This window comes from Ceratotherium simum, chromosome 23 (genome assembly GCF_057802395.1).
Source record: "Ceratotherium simum simum isolate JZ-2026a chromosome 23, ASM5780239v1, whole genome shotgun sequence".
Lineage (NCBI taxonomy): Eukaryota > Metazoa > Chordata > Mammalia > Perissodactyla > Rhinocerotidae > Ceratotherium > Ceratotherium simum.
This window is the reverse complement of record NC_141922.1, coordinates 29,026,452-29,045,632: the sequence shown is the minus strand read 5'-3', so window position 1 is coordinate 29,045,632 and position 19,181 is coordinate 29,026,452. Positions and strand designations below refer to the sequence as shown.

At 38.4% G+C, this 19,181-nt stretch overlaps 1 long non-coding RNA gene across 3 annotated transcripts in view; it reads right to left on the bottom strand.

The window, feature by feature from the left end:
- LOC147913993 (uncharacterized) overlaps positions 1-13,878 on the bottom strand; it is a 69,474-nt gene extending 55,596 nt beyond the window's left edge. For 2 of the 3 annotated variants that reach the window (XR_015555926.1, XR_015555927.1), the window contains exons 1-2: positions 13,785-13,878; positions 12,928-13,004 (exon numbers count right to left, since the gene is read on the bottom strand). This is a non-coding gene — a long non-coding RNA (uncharacterized LOC147913993). Of the gene's footprint in view, positions 1-10,143; positions 10,549-12,927; positions 13,005-13,784 lie in introns of those variants that run through there. The other variant, XR_015555925.1, reaches the window with a different exon arrangement.
- Between the last annotated feature and the right edge of the window lie 5,303 nt (positions 13,879-19,181).

Below are 19,181 nucleotides of genomic sequence, written 5' to 3'. Positions count from 1 at the left end.
ATCAAGAAATACTAACACTTTTTATACTGATAATTACATATCTAATGTATTCCAGAGTACCATACCCCACAAATCCATCAATTCCTGGCGTGTTTGCCATAAGTAACCTAGACAGATCAGGTATATCTTGCTAAAGCATCTCATAGAAGTAAACATCTGTTAATAAATGCTATCAAGAGATCCAGTTAGTGTGTTTAGAAGGCGATTTGACTAGACCATTTCTCCCCGGGTGACTTAGGGGAAGGAAATGTGGATTACACTCCAACTGCCAATCCTTTTTTTCCCTATTGGTCGTTGGGTAATAGTGTTGGCCATAGCATTTGAGCAATGCAAAGAGAGAGTTTTGGTTTGGAAAATAATCGAGGCTTTTATTATCAGAATCTAGAAACTTAGGAGAAATAACTGAGTAAAATATCTGTGGGAGAGACGCAGAATAAGTCTATTATTTCAGAAAATGTGGAAATGTTGATGCTAAGAATGTTTCAAAAAAATCTGTTAAACATGTTTCAGATTTCCCATAATCAATACGTATTCATAATATTACTTCAAAATATCATTTTCTACTAATTTTCCAAACTATAGCCTCTCTGTCATCTCAACGGCATTTGTAAGTTGACCAAAATATTTATTGAAATTTGTCATTTTCAGTCTTACAAATCTGTGTATTATATTGTGAACATGATATTTTACTCTGTCACCACTCATTATATTTTCATAACAATTATTTGCAGTCAATCAAAATGTCCATTTTTTTGTATTGTGGCGTTTAAGAACCTATGATCGTTAATTTCAACATTCGGAAATATCGTATTGAAAGATCAGTCTCAGTACCATAAAGATATGATGTCATAAAATAAAATTGGCTTCATAGATTTTACCAATTTCTAGCACGTCTTTGTTTTCAGATATCTTCCCCAAGTAAATAACTAAAAAATATTGCTTGAAGATATAAAAATCTATATTGTAATATAAAGCAAGGCATATGTGATTTTATTTTTATTTGCTTTTATTTTGCGTCAGCATTTCCTTAGGAAAACTCAAGTGCAGTATAGACTTTTTAAAATAAAGAACAAAATTTCTAAGTCTCATCTGTTCTTTTCTGTGGATTTTTTTTTTTTTAATTTCCTCTTTGTCATGGTCATGGTTGAAAAAACTGAAAGTGATTATTTCTTAACGGTGACAAAGAAGGAAAAAGACTAAAGTAAGCATGATTTCTGATTTCAAGTGTTACACTATTATGTGAAATTCTAAAATGTGAATTGTACATGAACAAGGTCAAATCCATGAAAGGTTCCTTGAAGAAATACGCACTAGCACTCAGAAGTTTCTCCTCTATTATTTCTCATGGGCTTAGTTCTGAATACTTCTTTGAATGTGTCATTAGAAGCCACCCAATGGAGCCTCTGCTTGGCACCCAGTGGTGAGTAGTACATAGTCTTGGTTACAATAGTATGATAATAAGTATAACAATCCATAGAAATGTATTTTCCTTAAATATTTGTAAGAGTATTTCTCAGATGAGTTTCAGAGACCACAAAATCTATAATAGTTTTGAATTGTAAACCTACATATGTCTCATTTAAGTCAACTTCTGCTATCTAGTAAATTGCAACTTTTGTATGGTAAATGGTGCTTAGTAGCCTGACAAAGTTAATTAGCTTCCAAAGTATTTAACTTATTTTTACTGAGTGACTTATTGAAAGAATTTTGCTGATTACAGAGTATAATATGAATATATTACTATTACTAATAAAACTAATTGTGTGATAATTATTTCGTGATTTGACATTAGCTTGTGTGTTCTAAAGACATAACACACTGAATTAATTCTTCCAGGGCAGCAGGCTGCCACTTAGAGCCTGCCATCTAGCAGGCTGTCTAGAAAGAAGTAATTTACTAATACCTGATGCATTAAGATTTCCATATCTTGTGAAGATAAAGACTATATCCCTAGAATATTTTTTATCATCGTTTATCACGGAATTATGCCTAGTATTATAAAAGTGAAACATAATTATAGCTTTGTGCTTCAGTGTATCATTGTCATTATTTCTTTTTTACATGTATTTTTTTATATTTCACGTGAAAAACTCACCTCTCTCTTACATTGTTCATGTTGTTTTGGATAGTTAGATTTTAACCTAAGTTATTAAACACATTTTACTCCTCTAGTTATCTGTATTAGTACCAAGTACAGGAAAAATGAAAACCATCTGAAGACGTACCAATTGCTTTTTCTTACCTGTTATTTGATTTTATTTGTATTTTAAAGAGCACACGTTTTAAAAACTGAACTATTCTACCTATATCTTTGCTTCCTACTATTCTATGATTTACTTACTTTAGATTTAAAACATATTTATAACTTATACTATGTCTTAGTTCAGAAAACACAGTTTATTTTATCATCACAGCATATAATCTAGTTTTATTATAGTGCAGGGAATTCATATTTGCTATGTACAAACGAGAAATGATTTCTGCTCTTGTACATCTGTCAGCTTTGAATTTGCACCCTCTTGACTTTCTCCTAAATGTTTAAGTATGCTTTAGACCCTGAATCACACTTGACCTTAGTTGTGGTCAATAGTTCAATGACTCAATATTGAGCAGGTCTGAACTTGTTCTTTGTAAAAGATGCTCCCAATAAGTATGTTCCTTCTTTTCCCTTCTGTGTAAATTTCTCTTGTTTAGGACCTAGAAACCTTTAAATAGATTGTTTTCCTTCTCTTCAAATTCCATTTTTTTCATAATGATGAATCCTGAATGTCTGGTAATAAATCTCTGTTTTTAGTTAGTTATTTTTTTACTAAAAAAAATAAATTTTTACAGAGTGAACATTATACTAGGCATTTTATAGAATACAAAGGATATAGATATAAATAAAAAAGTGTCCCTACCTTCAAAAAAACTCACTGTCAAGCAGCTGTGGCAAATACATAAACAAATAACTTCAGTGTGATATGATGAGTGAAATGACATTGACGAGGTACAGAAAAGTATAGAAAAATGTGATAAATCTGGTGAGATATTAAGTTATTAAAATTTTGTATAATCTTTCTGTGCTTAGATCTTCATCAACAAAAGATTCCAAACTGTATTTGATAAATATTTTGCAACTTAGAATGATTTATGACTTATAATGGAATGATCATATGAGCCTGGCTCATAATAATATTACTATTCTGCCCTTCTTTCAAACAAAATACTCAACTAAACATTTTTACAAATCACTATTGAGTACAAACCTTCTTGATCAAACCATCCCTGAACTTGCTCTCATATTTAACAGTTAATTTTCACAATATATTCCCGGTCTAGTTTATCACACTAATCCTAAAGGTCATGTTCTGACATCTTTCTATTACATCATAAACTCTGGAATAATGACATAAATTTCAGGGGCCAGCCAGGTGGTATAGCGGTTAAGTTTGTGAGCTCTGCTTCAGCGGCCTGGGGTTTGCAGGTTTGGATCCCGGGTGTGGACCGACACACCACTTACCAAGCCATGCTGTGGTGGCGTCCCATATAAAGTGGAGGAAGATGAGCACGGATGTTAGGCCAGGGCCAATCTTCCTCAGCAAAAAGAGGAAGATTGGCATCGGATGTTAGCTCAGGGCTAATTTTCCTCACACAAAAAAAATTGCAGAATGTAGCGGACAATATTTTTTCTGTTCTTTTTGTTTGTTTGTTTACAAATAGTCTCTTCTTTTCTTGTTGGAATAGTCCTTTCTACTGGGTCCTACTCCTGTCTTTACTCTAACCATGTGGTTCTAGAAAAATCTTTCATACTTTACTATAGTCCCATTAGCTGCAAGTTCTTGGTCCAGGAGAGGGTGCCTGATATAAGATAAAAAAAATCAGAGCACATTTCTGCAATTTTTCCAACTTAATTCTTCAAAAATCTTACATGGCAGAAATATTAAAATATACATCTCAAGATTTTGGCAGCATGAAATTAAAGACAATATTCGGCGAGGAAAAAATGCAACAACAATTCAGAGAATTAAAGAGAAAGGAGATAGAAATATCTAGAAGCATTTATGTCCATGATTACCAATATTACTGAGTCCAATTGCATTGCTAAACTTTCCACTTTTTGATTTGACTGCTTTTGTTTTTTATTCTATCAATTTTATTTAAGCCAATTCAAGTAACAAAAATATTACCTTCAATCCAAAGAGTGCTGAATAATGCATAGACATAAAACACTGACAGAATATATTTTAAGGTGCCATGTTTTATAGAAAGTACTAGAATCTAATACACACTCATCCACATGCAACACACCATATTTTTTCTCCTCTTCTGGGGTAATGATATTTTTCTCTAATAACGTTTGGATCATGTCAAACAAGTTATGTTGATTTAAAATATCATAGGCTTATGACATTGAGGTTAATACAAGCACATGATATTTAATTCAATATTTTAAGATTAAATGATGACAGTCAAAGGCATTCAGATCAACTAAACAACAAATCAAGATCAAAGCACTAAAAGCTTATCATTATACACCTATTTTTAAAAAAACACCAGTTTACATTAGGGCAAACAAGAGAGAAGAAAAAAAGTCACAACACCGTATTCCCTACTTGATCAATTAAAGTACTCCCCACAATGACTAGCACTATACAGAGAGAATAAGGTGGAAATTATGACAATAAATGTGATATCTTTAGAGTTAGACTTTAGACTTTAATCTGTATAATTTGGGTTCTTGGAGAAGCAGATGCCAAGAGTTAGATAGAGTTAGTCATGAAGGAGATTTATTGGGAGAAATACCACGAGGGAAAGTGGGGGTAAGCAGGGGAGGTTGGAAGAGATTCAGACTGCCATGCAGGTTTGACCCACTGTGAAGGTTAGAGAAGGCAGGATGATTGGGTAGGAAAAGTCTCAGACTATAGTGTGGTTATAAGAAAGTTTCTGTAAGGTTGGTGCGGAGTGTTTGAGCCAAAACCACCCATCAGAAGAGTCCCGCGTCTTGCAGAAGTGGTCCTGCATCCATGTCCTTGCTGCATTCAGTAACTGGCTGGGAGCAGCCCCTGGGATATTTGGCCTGGTGTACATGCATTGCTAGATTCAGAGAGCAGCAGCTGGGACCAATAGTCAATTACATTGCATGAGCAGGAGATCTGAATGGTGTAGTTTATGCCTGCCATAGTCCGTACCTTGTGCACAGGTCCATTTCTCCACATAGGTTTGGAGAGCAGCTCCTCCATGATTCCTGCAGGCCTCTCTGCCTGAGAGAAAACTCAGAAGAGAGATGTGAGCGGTAAGCACTATATACCCTGTCACTGCATTTGATTTCAGGGTTGATAGTAGTACTCATCCTCTCTCTCCTCCATTTTTAATTTTAAATTTCCCTCATTTTTAATTATTAACTTTGCAAATCTTGGTGGCTTAACTGATGGTGTGATTCAAGCCTTCATTCCTAGATCATTAAACCCTTGTTTATTCTAACCTTCTTAATCTAGAATTGGTGCACATGTCCATTCATAGTTTTAACAGGACAAAGAAGTATGTTTGGGTACTTAACCTGGGTCTCACATATATTCCTGCCCCAGTGTTTAAAATTGTCTCTCTCATCTCCTGCTGATCAGAGTCAGTTACACCTGTTGGGATGGGGACTCCTCATATGAATATACACGAGAATTCCCAAGTGCCCCAGCAGCAGCTATAGCTTGAAGTTCAATAGAAACCTTGCTAAATCTTGACGCAAGTGAATGCCCTCTTTAAGGACTAGGATTTCCAAATCCACAGAGCCCTGACTGGTATGGACATAAACCCCAAAAATTCCAGTGGGTCATTTGGAATGATGGTAAGAAGGACCACTCTGCTTTAACCATTGTTTCCCAGACTCACATTCTCTTTCTGGTGGGAATCACAGAACCATATGCAAGTCTCAAATAATGCATATATTGCACCTGGAATAGCAGCACCCTATACTTTCAGAGTATTGACTCTGAGAAGAAACTCCAGGTGTATTTTTAGAAAGAAACTCCAGCATTCTGTGAAGCTGGCTAGTTCTGGATAGTGAAGTATGTGATACAACTAGCATATCCCAAGATCATAGGCCCATTCCCTTACTGTCTTTGCTGTGAAGTTGGACATTCAGAGGCAGCAGTACCAAAATTGGCCTTGGAAAGTGAGAATCTACTTTATTGGACATGTACATAGCCTCCATCACTGCCATTCTGGCCACTCACTTCATATGTTCATCATGCCCATTCAAGAATGGCCAATAATGAAGTGACTAATATCAACTGACTAACTCATTTATATATATACTTGATTTTTCAGTGCTTCTTCATTGGTGAATGCTTTGTGGTGGGTATTAATGTATGATACAATAATCTTAACACTTCCTTGTCATTGTCATCCATCCATCTCTGTGCTTCTTCCCAGCAGGACTTCCTTGTCTCTGATCTTCAAGACTTTTTCTTTACAAACTCCTGACCAAAAGCCCAGGGCACTAGTCAACACCTAAGAATCTATATATTCTCACTTTGGGCCAATTTCTTTTCAAACAACATGAACAACCAAATAAACAATTCATAGCTCTTCTTATTCAGATTTTTCCTCTCCATTCTCTTTTAAGAAAAGGTCTGAATGTAGCTATAATGAAATGACTGGTGATTTTTCAGCTCATACATAACTACAGTGTGAACCAAACATAATCCAAGCTCAGGTAATTTCTTCCTCCTTCAGCCTCCACACCCACCCCACAGCTATAGATGTGAGCTTGGGGAGGGACACTGCTGCAGTTGTGATGGATGACAGAGTTGTCTGGCTATATATTCATGCAGCTAATTTGTGCCTTCTGGTCCTGCTTGGGCTCAATGTACCATTTTCATGATATGACGGACTGCTTCTGAGCTCATTCTACTTTGATTTAGCAGGTTAACAGAACCCAACTCAGAACAGGTAGTTTCACAAACAATGACGCTTCATCTCCCATGGTCAAGGGTTTAATCTCTTCTAGAAGAGCTCAGGATCTTGACAAGAGCTATTTTGCAAATAGTGTAATACTCGTCCGTGGATGGAATGGACTTGTTCCAGAATCCAAGAGGCCTGCATTTGAATTCTACCTCGGGGACTTGCCCTAAGCTCCACACTGCATCTTTTCCTACCTCTGAACCCTTCAATACCATAGGTTCTACCACAATATATGGCCCACGTGGCAAGGCAACTTGTATCACTGTCTGAATCTTCTGTAGAGTTTAATCCTAAATGTGGCCCCACACAAAGCTGACTTCTGTGTCACCTGGGATATGGGCTAGAGCAGTGTTCCTAAACTGAAAATTGGTTTAATCTAACTGGATAAGCGATTGTGACTTTTTATTGGAGAAATTGCCCTCTTCATCCCGCTCCTCCATTTTTTTATATTTTTCTTAATTTTTGCTTGTATGTATTAAGCAGTTGTTTGTTGCTGCCCGTCAGTTTTAGACCTCCTGACCCCATGCTCATCATTAGAAGCCCCCTAGACCTTCGTATGGTAATTACTGTCTCCTGGCTTCTGCCAGGTAAGTGCTGTCCTCTGGCCTGTCTTTGGGGGCACAACATTCCCTTGGGTATTAATGGGGCCAGCCTCTTCTGCTGTCAGTGATGCTGGTGTCCCTCTCACCCACACTTCTCTGAGGGCCTTGGTGACCGATGTGTCCTCTGGACCCTCAAAGGAACTGAGGTAATAATTCTCTGGTAAGTCTTCTGGTCTCTCCTAAAATATGCATTTCTGCTTGCCCACTTCCCTTGGCCTTTTTATTCCTTCTTAACTGTCTGTTGGAGTAACCCAGTCATCTTCACTTCACTAAACAGTGGTAATTTGTTTTCCAGTCTTGAACAAGCCAGGAGAGCAGTGGATTTGCTCCACTGCTTGGGGTCCTTGCAAGGGTGTTAAATTCAATACCCCAAGAGAATGCCAAGTCAATACATTCTTGCTTATCCAGTCTTACATTCTGGCTTCCTTGATTAAGCATCCTCAAAATTTAATCTCAGGGTATTTCTCTGGTCCTTCCAGTATTTGCTATCTAATTCCTGCAACATCTTCAGTGTCTAGACTTTTACCTCCCTTGGCAGGTCATATATATGCTGAGATTTAACCCTACTTATTGTCCTGGCAGCCAGAAGAGGTGAGGACAATTCCTCCATGTAGCATTTGTTGCTTAAAGGGGAAGGATGGCTGCTGCATCTTCCACCATGGCAGAAGTTGTATGTCATATTAGGGAAGGGTGGGTCACATCTACAAGCTCTGAGTCAACATCTTCCGGAGCATCCATCCAAATGTTCTCTATCCCGTGCTTAGAAGACCTCGAGTTGTCCAAACCCAGGTCATGATCTTACCATAACAGACTTGCCTTGGCCAAACATTTAAATGTTTCTGAAATGTTAAATCTATCATGTCGTTAGTCTGCTGATAAGTTGCATATGCTTTTCAACTGCAGGAGAAAAATAGCCTCTTAGAAAACTACAAAAGAGCCCCTCTGCGGTTCACGCTGAGTCTTTAACTGCTAGTACGTCTAGGTTTCTTATTGTCTCTCAGCAGGGTATTGGTGCAATTTAACACAAAAATGCTAACTCCACTGTCTATGTTGATGTAGTCTCCCATGTGTCTTTCAAATGCCTGAATCGCTGCACATCCTTGGCACTCCCCTCCACAAAGATGTTTTTGGCATCACTTGCATTAGTTACGATCTTCTGAGAAGCAGACACCCAAGCTGGATTAGACTGACAAAGACTTATTGAGTACAATTTCACTGAGAGAAAAAATGGAGGAAGTCAAAGGAGGTGAGAAGAGCCTTCAGACCATAGTGCATATTACCTCTGTGGAGGAGAGTGGGAGAAAAGTGTTGGGTAGGAAGGCATTCAGACTGTAGCACAGATGTAAAAAAGATTCACCCAGGCTAATGAAGAGTCCTGGAGCCAGAGTCTGCCATCAAAGGGAATTTACATTTTGCGTGTATGGTTCTGCATTACTGTATCCTGCTGCTCTCAGTTATTAGCTTCAAGCAGCCTGTGCAGAGTGTGGCTTTAGCGCTAACATGATGGTAGATTCAGAACACGGTAACTGGGGCCTTTTGTCAATTTCCCTCCCCACAGCAGGAGATCTGAGTGGGACATTTTCATTGCTGCCATATCATTTCATTGTCATCACAGAATGCATGCTCCCCAAATATGTGGATAAATGAGCAAATGGTAATTGTTTGAAATATTTCAAGTTCTTCATTGAACATTGCATTTTCCCCTTGCCCTCTCTTCCTTATTTTGAAATGATATATGACATTAGGGTAAGAAACAATCTGATTTGCTGAGAAGGGGAAGTCTAGTAGCTCTCCAGATAAGTATAAATTTGATTCATAATGGATCCACCCAGTAAGTTCTGCCTCAAGATGCAATCAAAACAATGGAAATCTGAGTTGCCTCACCTTATGATACTTGTAATGTTATTACATACCTAACACTACTGAGCATAGCACTCTACAGTTCACAAGATGTAGTACATTTGGGATTAGATGTGCCCCAATACAAATCATGCTTTTGCCATTTTCTGTCTACAGAACCTGGAGTGAAATTTATTTCTCCAAATCCCAATTTAATATAAAATACCTAACACAAGGATTTTTGGGGGGAGAGAGGGATTTTATGGGATCAAATGAAGAACCTGACAGGTGTTCAGTTTATATTACTTTATTGATTGGTAGACTAGCATTGTTTTGCTACAAACCTAGGCATTACATTGAAGCTAACTGAATATGCTTTTTACGGTCCTTGTTTTATATGAAAAGCTATATTAACAAACCGTCATACATTGCACTTGACTTTACAATAGTTATGTTCCAGTAAGAGTATATTATAATGTTTTCATGTATTATATTAATAATATAAAACATTAATTTAACATTGCATTTCAAACTTGGCTCTACACCATAATCATTGTGAAATGTTTTAAAATATCCAGATTTTTGTATACTAGCTCAGATGAACTTAATCAGAACCTTATAGGATTGAGTTTTTAAGTGATGCTTACTTATCTAATAGAGCAAGTTTTGTACTATAGTTTGGTGACCATCCTCCTAGCATATTTATGTAAATGAAGAAAAGTATACATTTATGATAGTATTCACAATAATGGATAAAGTGATAACTTTAAATGTAATTGAGGCCCAGACTTTCATTTCCTGGTCATCAGGCCCTCAAAAACAAGGAGTTACCTCAGATAAAAATGAGGAAGTTATTTATAGTAGTTAACTAATGCTGTGGAACAAATTATTCCAAGACTTAGAGGCTTAATGCAACAAACATTTATTATTTCATATTTTCTGAGGGTCAAGAGCCCAGATGTCATTGGCTCAGGGTCTCTCACAAGGCTTCAATCCAGATGTTGGCCATATCAAAAGTGAACTTTTGAAAGTGATATGGAAGATCTGCTCCCAGACTCATTCATATGGCTGTTGGCAGGCCTCAGGTCCCCATTGGTTGTTGACCAGAGATATCAATTCCTTGCCGGATAGGCCTCTCCATAGTTTACCTCACGAGTCAACTGTCTTTCTTCAGAGTAAGCAATGAAGAGAATTAGAGAGAGGCCCAAGTCAGAAGCTACAATTGTTCTGTAACCTAACCTTGGAAGTGACATCTCATAACTTTATTAGAAATGAGTCGATATGCCCAGCCTACATTCAAGAGAAGAGGCTTACACAAGGAGGTGAATAGCAAAAAGCAGGGATCATTGGGGCCCATTTGTGAGGCTGCCTACCATGGCACTAACCATTGATTTCAATATCACTACTTTCCTCCCCCATCCTATTTATGTTAATGTTAGTAACTCATTCAATCATTTGTTCATTCCTTTTTTTTGATTTATTGAGGTCTATTTTTCAAGTCATAAGCTTATTATGACTTTATGCATGTCTTAGTCCATTCAGGCAGCTAGAACAAAAAACCATACACTGAGTAGCTTATACAACAAAAACTTATTTCTTACAATTCCAAAGTCTGAGAAGTCCAAGATCAAGACATCAGCAAGGTTGTGTTTTGGTAAGGACGCTCTTCCTCGTTCATAGCTGGTGCCTTCTTGCTGTGTCCGCACATGGTAGGAGGGGCTGGGGATCTCTCTGGAGCCTCTTTTTTTTTTTTTTTTTTTTTTGAGGAAGATCAGCCCTGAGCTAACATCCGTGCTAATCCTCCTCTTTTTGCTGAGGAAGACCAGCTCTGAGCTAATATCTATTGCCAATCCTCCCCCTTTTCTCCCCAAAGCCCCAGTAGATAGTTGTATGTCATAGTTGCACATCCTTCTAGTTGCTGTACGTGGGACACAGCCTCAGCATGGACGGAGAAGCGGTGCGTTGGTGCGTGCCCGGGATCCGAACCCGGGCCGCCAGTAGCAGAGCACGCACCTTAACCGCTAAGCCGTGGGGCCGGCCCATGGAGCCTCTTTTTTAAGAGCACTAATCTCATTCATGAAGGCTCCACTCTTATGTCCTAATCATCTTCCAAAGACCCCATCTTCTAATACAATTAAATGGGGCGTTAAGATTTTAGTATATTAATTTTAGAGGGACATAAACATTTAAACTGTTAACCTAAAAATAAAGAGCCAAAATGAGAGGCAGAGTGTGTTTATTTTGGGATCAAACAATTGCAATTTGCGGTACACAGATTCGGGTAGCAACCCAAATAGTACCCTGCTAGGGAGTAAGAGGCAGGGGCTTTTAAAGACAAAAGAAGGAGGTTTGCATTACAAAGAATGTTAATTGGGGTAGGGGCAGAAAGCTCATCTTGGCTAAACATAAACATATGAACATAAGATATAAACATAAAATGTAAAAGCACAAACATAAAATATTGCTAAGACTATAGCTAAAGGGACGTAAAGTTTGTCACAGTGACATGTTGCAGGTTTTGTGCAGTGGTCTCAGAATATTTGTGTATTGAAGTAGTTTAAAAGTTTATGTTCTGCCCAATGAAGACATGCATAAGACCCATTTCCTTAACAGCTTCTTGGCCACGTTTTAAAGCCCTTAGACATAAGAAACTTTGTTTTGTTTCTATTTCACAAAACCATAGAAATGCACCTCAGAGAAAGAGCCTATATTTTCTATTTATCTTGTTAATTGCCAGATTGATAATGGATTTATGTACATTAAAAAATATGACGGCTAATCAGTTGATTTCTCCGAAAAGTTGTCAGCATGGTTGTGTTTATCACATTATCTGAATGCAGGCTGAGACCTGACCATTTCAGATCTGTTTTCTAGAAGCCCATACTGTTGGACTCAACTAGTATTGCACTCTCTAGTGATCTCCTCTAACATATGACTGGCGAAAATTTTAGTTTGAATATTAGCTTTAATAATCCTAGAATTCAAATGCAATTTGGCATATTGATAGGTTGACGTTTAACTAGATATACTGAATAATCCAGTTTTCTGTAGTTTGTTTTCATTTAGCCAGATACTTTGTAATTAACTTGTCTGTCACTTTACTCAAAAGTAGAAATGCAAGATATATTGCTATGCACAGTAAAATATTCCTCTCCTAAGTCACAAATAACATACATTCTGAATCTTCATTCCTACTTTGTTCTTTTCTAACTAAAAGTTCACCTCTTTTGGAACCCAAGCCCTATCTCAATGCAAGCTAATATGAAAAACTTCCCCCAAACCACTATTTTATTTAACTAAGTATTCAATATTGTCTCTGTGTTATCCCTTATACTGGCCAATGTAGACCCTTTTCAATTGTCACATATTACTTTGAAGTAATAGTCCATTCCCAACCTCAGTTGAAGTAAATGAAGTATATCAACAAATCCATTGTTGTAACAAAAAACAATTATTAAAATGTACAGTGGTTGAAAAAGACATGAGAAATTTTTATCCTACTTACGTAAAATCCACCACTGTTGTTCCTTTTTGGTGGGCAACTTACCTCAAGGGGTGATTTAGCAACACAGGATTCTTCAAATGTGTGGCTCTACCATTCTCCAGACTTGAATTCCAAGGACACTGTGATCATGTACAACAAACCAGTAGAAGGAGAAAAAACATGGAGGATTGTGCCTGGCAAGTGTTAAGAGCCACTATAAAAAATGGCTCACATAAATTCCATTCAAGTGTCATTGGGTAGAACTCTTGAAAGGAGGAGTATCAGAAAATTTGCATATATTTTAAAGCCACCTTTATTGCCTACTATAAATTACATCAGATACCTGCTTAAGGGAAAAAATGTGTTCAGGTCAAGATCATAATCCAAAAAGTGAAAATTTAAAATGCATAGGCAAAGGCGGAGTCAAGATGGCGGCGTAAGCAGACTCGGAACTCACCTCCTCCCATGGACACAGCCAATTTACAACTACTCGTGGAAAAATTACCCCTGAGACAGAACTGAAAACTGGATAAGAGGAGCTCCTGCAACAACAGACAATCCTAACTGAGGTGGAAGAGGCAGAGACTCCCTTCTGGAGAGGAAAAATGCCGCCTTCACAAGCCGCCAGCTTCACGGCTGCCGGGAGCAGCGCACAGGTACCCAGCCCTCCCTGGAGGCGCGGGGCCCTGAGCCGGGGAGTGCCCCCGCTGTGGGCATTTTGTGGACCCAGCACAATCGAGACCAGCGGCATAATATCTGACCTGCTACTAAAACACTGGGGAGCACCCCCAGAAAACCTGGTTCACAAAGAAACTAAAACTGGCTCTCAAAGGGCCCGCGCGAAAACTCACCCATTTCAGAAAGCAACCTAAAATCACCAGAAAGAAAGGTGAACAGTGCTGTGGTGAAAAGAGACTCACCTAATAGGCCCTGAGTGCATCTCGGTGAGGGGTGAGACCTCTCCAGGGACTCGGACATTGGTGGCAACCATTGTTGTGGCCTGGTGTGGGCGTGCTGACACAGACACCATTGGAGTTGTCCCTGACGCCTGCTAGCCCAGGTCTGCCCCACCCGCTAGAGCACCGATTTAATCCAGCTCAGCCAGGGTGGGAAGCCCACCCTAGAGACTGGCCCCACCCAACAACAAGCCCTCAGGCAACTTGTGGGCCTGCATAGATTGGTGACTGGATTCTCTGCAGCCTGGCAACTGAGCCGACTTGAGCGGGGCAGGGTGTGCACAAGGAGTGGGTGGAGAGTGTGGGGCGGTGGCAGAGTGTGTGGGGCTCCCGCCGTGGAGAGACTGGGTCCGCTTGGGGAGGTCGAGGCGCTTACACAGGGCAGGACTGTGTTGACTGTGTGTGTGGACCTGTGGGTGACAGGGTTTGTCAGATGCAGAAGACTTTGCTTCGCAAAGACACACATAGGAGGTGTGCCCCACCTTCCAAAGCCTGAAACGATTGGGTGCTCCTGTGCCTGAGGCCAGCCCCACCCAGCTGCAATCCTCAGAGAGCTGACAAGAGACCTAATAGGCTAGAGGCTTACAGCAATTGTAAGGCCCTGAGCCTAACAACCTGCCACACTGGGGGCCTACTCACTGAAGAGAAATACTGCAACACAAATGTGGTATTAGAATTTGCAGCTAACTGTGCTGGGGCTCCCCACACCTGATAAAGAGACTAAAGGGCCCACAACAACTACAAGCAGCTGAGCATTACAACAGCTGGCCAGGAGCATAACTCAGCCTCCCTGGGTGCCTATAGGGAGAGCTAATAAGCCACAATAGAAGGACACACGTAGCCCACATAGGGGTCACCCCTGGAACATTGAGAACTGAGGGAAGCACACTGGAAGCCTCCTAAGGCATCATTTACATAAGGTCACCTATCCAAGAACAGGAGACATAGCTGACCTACCTAATACTCAGACACAAGCACAGGGAAAGAGGCAAAATGAGGAGGCAAAAAAATACATTCCAAGTAAGGGAACAGGACAAAACCCCAGAAAAGGAACTAAGTGAAACAGAAATGAGCAACCTACCCGACAGAGAGTTCAAACTAAGAGTGTTAAGGATGCTCACTGATCTGGGGAGAAGAATGGATGAACACAGTGAGAATGTTAACAAAGAAATGGAAGATATAAAAAAGAACCAATCAGAAATGATAAATACAATACTGGAAAAGAAAAATTCATTAGAGGGACTCAAAAGCAGAGTAGAGGATACAGAAGAACGGATCTGTGAGCTGGACTAAAGACTGGAAGAATTACCCAAGGTGAACAGGTAAAAGAGAAAAGAATTAAGAAGAGTGAGGACAGTCTAAGGGACCTCTGGGACAACATCAAGTGCACTAACATCCGTGTTATAGGTGTCCCAGAAGGAGTAGAGCGAGACAAGGGGGCAGAGAATCTATTTCAAGAAATAATAGATGAAAACTTCCCTAACCTAAGGAAGGAAACAGACATCCAGGTACAGGAATCACAGAGAGCCCCAAACAAGATAAACCCAAAGAGGCCCACACCAAGGCACATCATGATCAAAATGTCCAGAATTAAAGATAAAGAGAGAATCCTAAAAGCCACGAGAGATTGTCAAGTTACATACAAAGGAAACCCCATAAGGCTATCAGCTGACTTCTCAGCAGAAACCTTACAGGCTAGAAGAGAATGGCATGATATATTTAAAGTGCTAAAAGGAAAAAACTTACAGCCAAGAATACTCTACCCAGCAAGGTTATCATTCAAAATGGAAGGAGAGATCAAAAATTTCCCAGACAAGCAAAAATTAAAGGAGTTTGTCACCAAGAAACCAGTGCTACAAGAAATGTTAAAGGGACTGATTTAAGGGGAAAAGAGAAGACCACAAATAGGAAAAATTATCTATTTCCATGATTAGAATGTAATGGATACAAATGCACAAAAAAGAGGTTAGATATGATATCAAAAACATAAAAGGAGGGAGGAGGGGAGTTAAGAGTACAGCTTTCAGACAGAGGTCAAACTAAAGAGACCATCAATTCTGTATAGAAGAAGAAAGGAACAGAGAAGGACTACTGAAACACTGAGAAAAAAAAAAAAAGTTAAAAAATGGCAGTAAGTACATACTTATCAATAACTACTTTAAACGTCAATGGACTAAATGCTCCAATTAAAAGGCATAGGGTGGCTGACTGGATAAAAAAACAAGACCCATATATATGCTGCATACAAGAGACACACTTCAGACCTAAAGACACTCACAAACTGAAAGTGAAGGGATCGAAAAAGATACTCCATGCAAATGGCAATGAAAAGAAAGCTGGGGTAGCAGTACTCATATCAGACAAAATAGAGTTTAAAACAAAAACTGTAAAAAGAGACAAAGAAGGGCATTACATAATGATCAAAGGAACAATCCAACAAGAGGATATAACACTTGTAAATATCCATGCACCCAATGTAGGTGTACCTAAATATATAAAACAATTATTAACAGACATAAAAACAGAAATAGACAGTACCACAATAATAGTAGGGGACTTTAACACTCCACTTACACCAACGGATAGATCATCCAAACAGAAGATCAATAAGGAAACATTGGCCTTAAACGACACACTAGAACAGATGGACTTAGTAGATATATACAGAGCATTCCATCCAAAAACCGAAGAATACACGTTCTTTTCAAATGCACATGGAACATTCTCCAGGATTGATCACATATTAAGCCACAAAACAAGTCTCCATAAATTTAAAAAGATTGAAATAATGCCAAGCATCTTTTCTGACCACAACGGTATGAAACTAGAAATCAACTATAGGAAGAAAATCAGAAAAGCCACAAATACGTGGAGATTAAACAAAATGCTACTGAACAACGACTGGGTTAACGAAGAAATCAAAAACTACCTGGAGACAAATGAAAATGAAAATACGACATGCCAGAATTTATGGGATACAGCAAAAGCGGTTCTAAGAGGGAAGTTTATAGTGATACAGGCCTATCTCAACAAACAAGAAAAATCTCAAATAAACAATCTAACAATGCACCTAAAGGAACTGGAAAAAGAACAACAAACAAAGCCCAAAATCAGTAGAAGAAGGGAAATAATAAAAATCAGAGCAGAAATAAATGAAATAGAGACCAAAAAAACAATAGAAAAAATTAATAAAAGCAAGAGCTGGTTCTTTGAAAAGATCAACAAAATTGACAAATCTTTAGCTAGACTCACCAAGAAAAAAAGAGAGAAGGCACAAATAAGTAAAATCAGAATTGAAAGAGGAGAGGTTACAACAGACACCTCAGAAATACAAAAGATTATAAGAGAATACTATGAAAAGCTATTTGCCAACCAATTCGACAATCTGGAAGAAATGGATAAATTCTTAGAATCATACTACCTTCCAAAACTGGATCAAGAAGAAGTAGAGAATTTGAATAGACCAATCACCAGTAAGGAGATCGAAACAGTAATCACAAACCTCCCCCAAAATAAAAGTCCAGGACCAGACGGCTTCCCTGGTGAATTCTACCAAACATTCAAAGAAGACTTAATACCTATCCTTCTCAAACTCTTCCAAAAAAGTGAGGAGCGGGGGAAGCTCCCTAACTCATTCTACGAAGCCGACATTACCCTGATACCAAAACCAGACAAGGACAACACAAAAAAAGAAAATTACAGGCCAATATCACTAACGAACATAGATGCAAAAATCCTCAACAAAATACTAGCAAATCGCATACAACAATATGTTAAAAAGATTATACACCATGATCAAGTGGGATTTATTCCAGGGATGCAGGGATGGTTTAACATTCGCAAATCAATCAACATAATACACCACACTAATAAAATGAAGAATAAAAATCACATGATCATCTCAATAGATGCAGAGAAAGCATTTGACAAGACACAGCAGCCATTTATGATAAAAACTCTGAATAAAATGGGTATAGAAGGAAAGTATCTCAACATAATAAAGACCATATATGACAAACCCACAGCTAATATCATCCTCAATGGTGAAAAACTGAAAGCCATCCCTCTAAGAACAGGAACCAGACAAGGATGCCCACTGTCACCACTCCTATTTAACATAGTACTGGAAGTCCTAGCCAGAGCAATCAGGCAAGAGAAAGAAATAAAAGGGATCCAAATTGGAAAGGAAGAAGTGAAACTGTCACTATTTGCAGATGACGTGATTTTATATATAGAAAACCCTAAAGAATCCACCAGAAAACTTTTAGAAGTAATAAACGAATATGGTAAAGTTGCAGGATACAAAATCAACATACAAAAATCAGTTGCATTTCTGTACACTAACAACGAAGTAGCAGAAAGAGAAATTAAGAATACCATCCCATTTACAATTGCAACAAAAAGAATTAAATACCTAGGAATAAACTTAACCAAAGAGGTGAAAGATCTGTACGCCGAAAACTATAAAACATTTCTGAAAGAAATTGAAGAAGACACAAAGAAATGGAAAGATATTCCATGCTCTTGGATTGGAAGAATTAACATAGTTAAGATGTCCATACTTCCTAAAGCCATCTATAGATTCAATGCAATCCCTATCAAAGTTCCAACAACATTTTTCACAGAAATAGAACAAAGAATCCTAAAATTTATATGGAACAACAAAAGAACCTGAATAGCTAAAGGAATCCTGAGAAAAAAGAACAAAGCTGGAGGTATCACACTCCCTGATTTCAAAATATACTACAAAGCTATAGTAACCAAAACAGCATGGTACTGGCGCAAAAACAGACACACAGATCAATGGAATAGAATTGAAAGCCCAGAAATAAACCCACACATCTATGGACAGCTAATCTTTGACAAAGGAGCCAAGAACATACAATGGGGAAAAGAAAGTCTCTTCAACAAATGGTGTTGGGAAAACTGGATAGCCATATGCAAAAAAATGGAAGTAGACCCTTACCTTACACCATACACAAAAATTAACTCCAAATGGATTAAAGACTTGAATATAAGACCTGAAACTATGAAACTTCTAGAAGAAAACATAGGCGGTATGCTCTTCGACATCGGTCTTAGCAACATCTTTTCAGACACCATGTCTGACCGGGCAAGAGAAACAATAGAAAAAATAAACAAATGGGACTACATCAAACTAAAAAGCTTCTGCACAGCAAAGGAAACCATCAACAAAGCGAAAAGACAACCTAACAATTGGGAGAAGATATTTGCAAACCATACTTCTGATAAGGGCTTAATCTCCAAAATATATAAAGAACTCATGCATCTCAACAATAAAAAACTACCAACCCAATTAAAAAATGGACAAAAGACCTGAACAGACATTTCTCCAAAGAA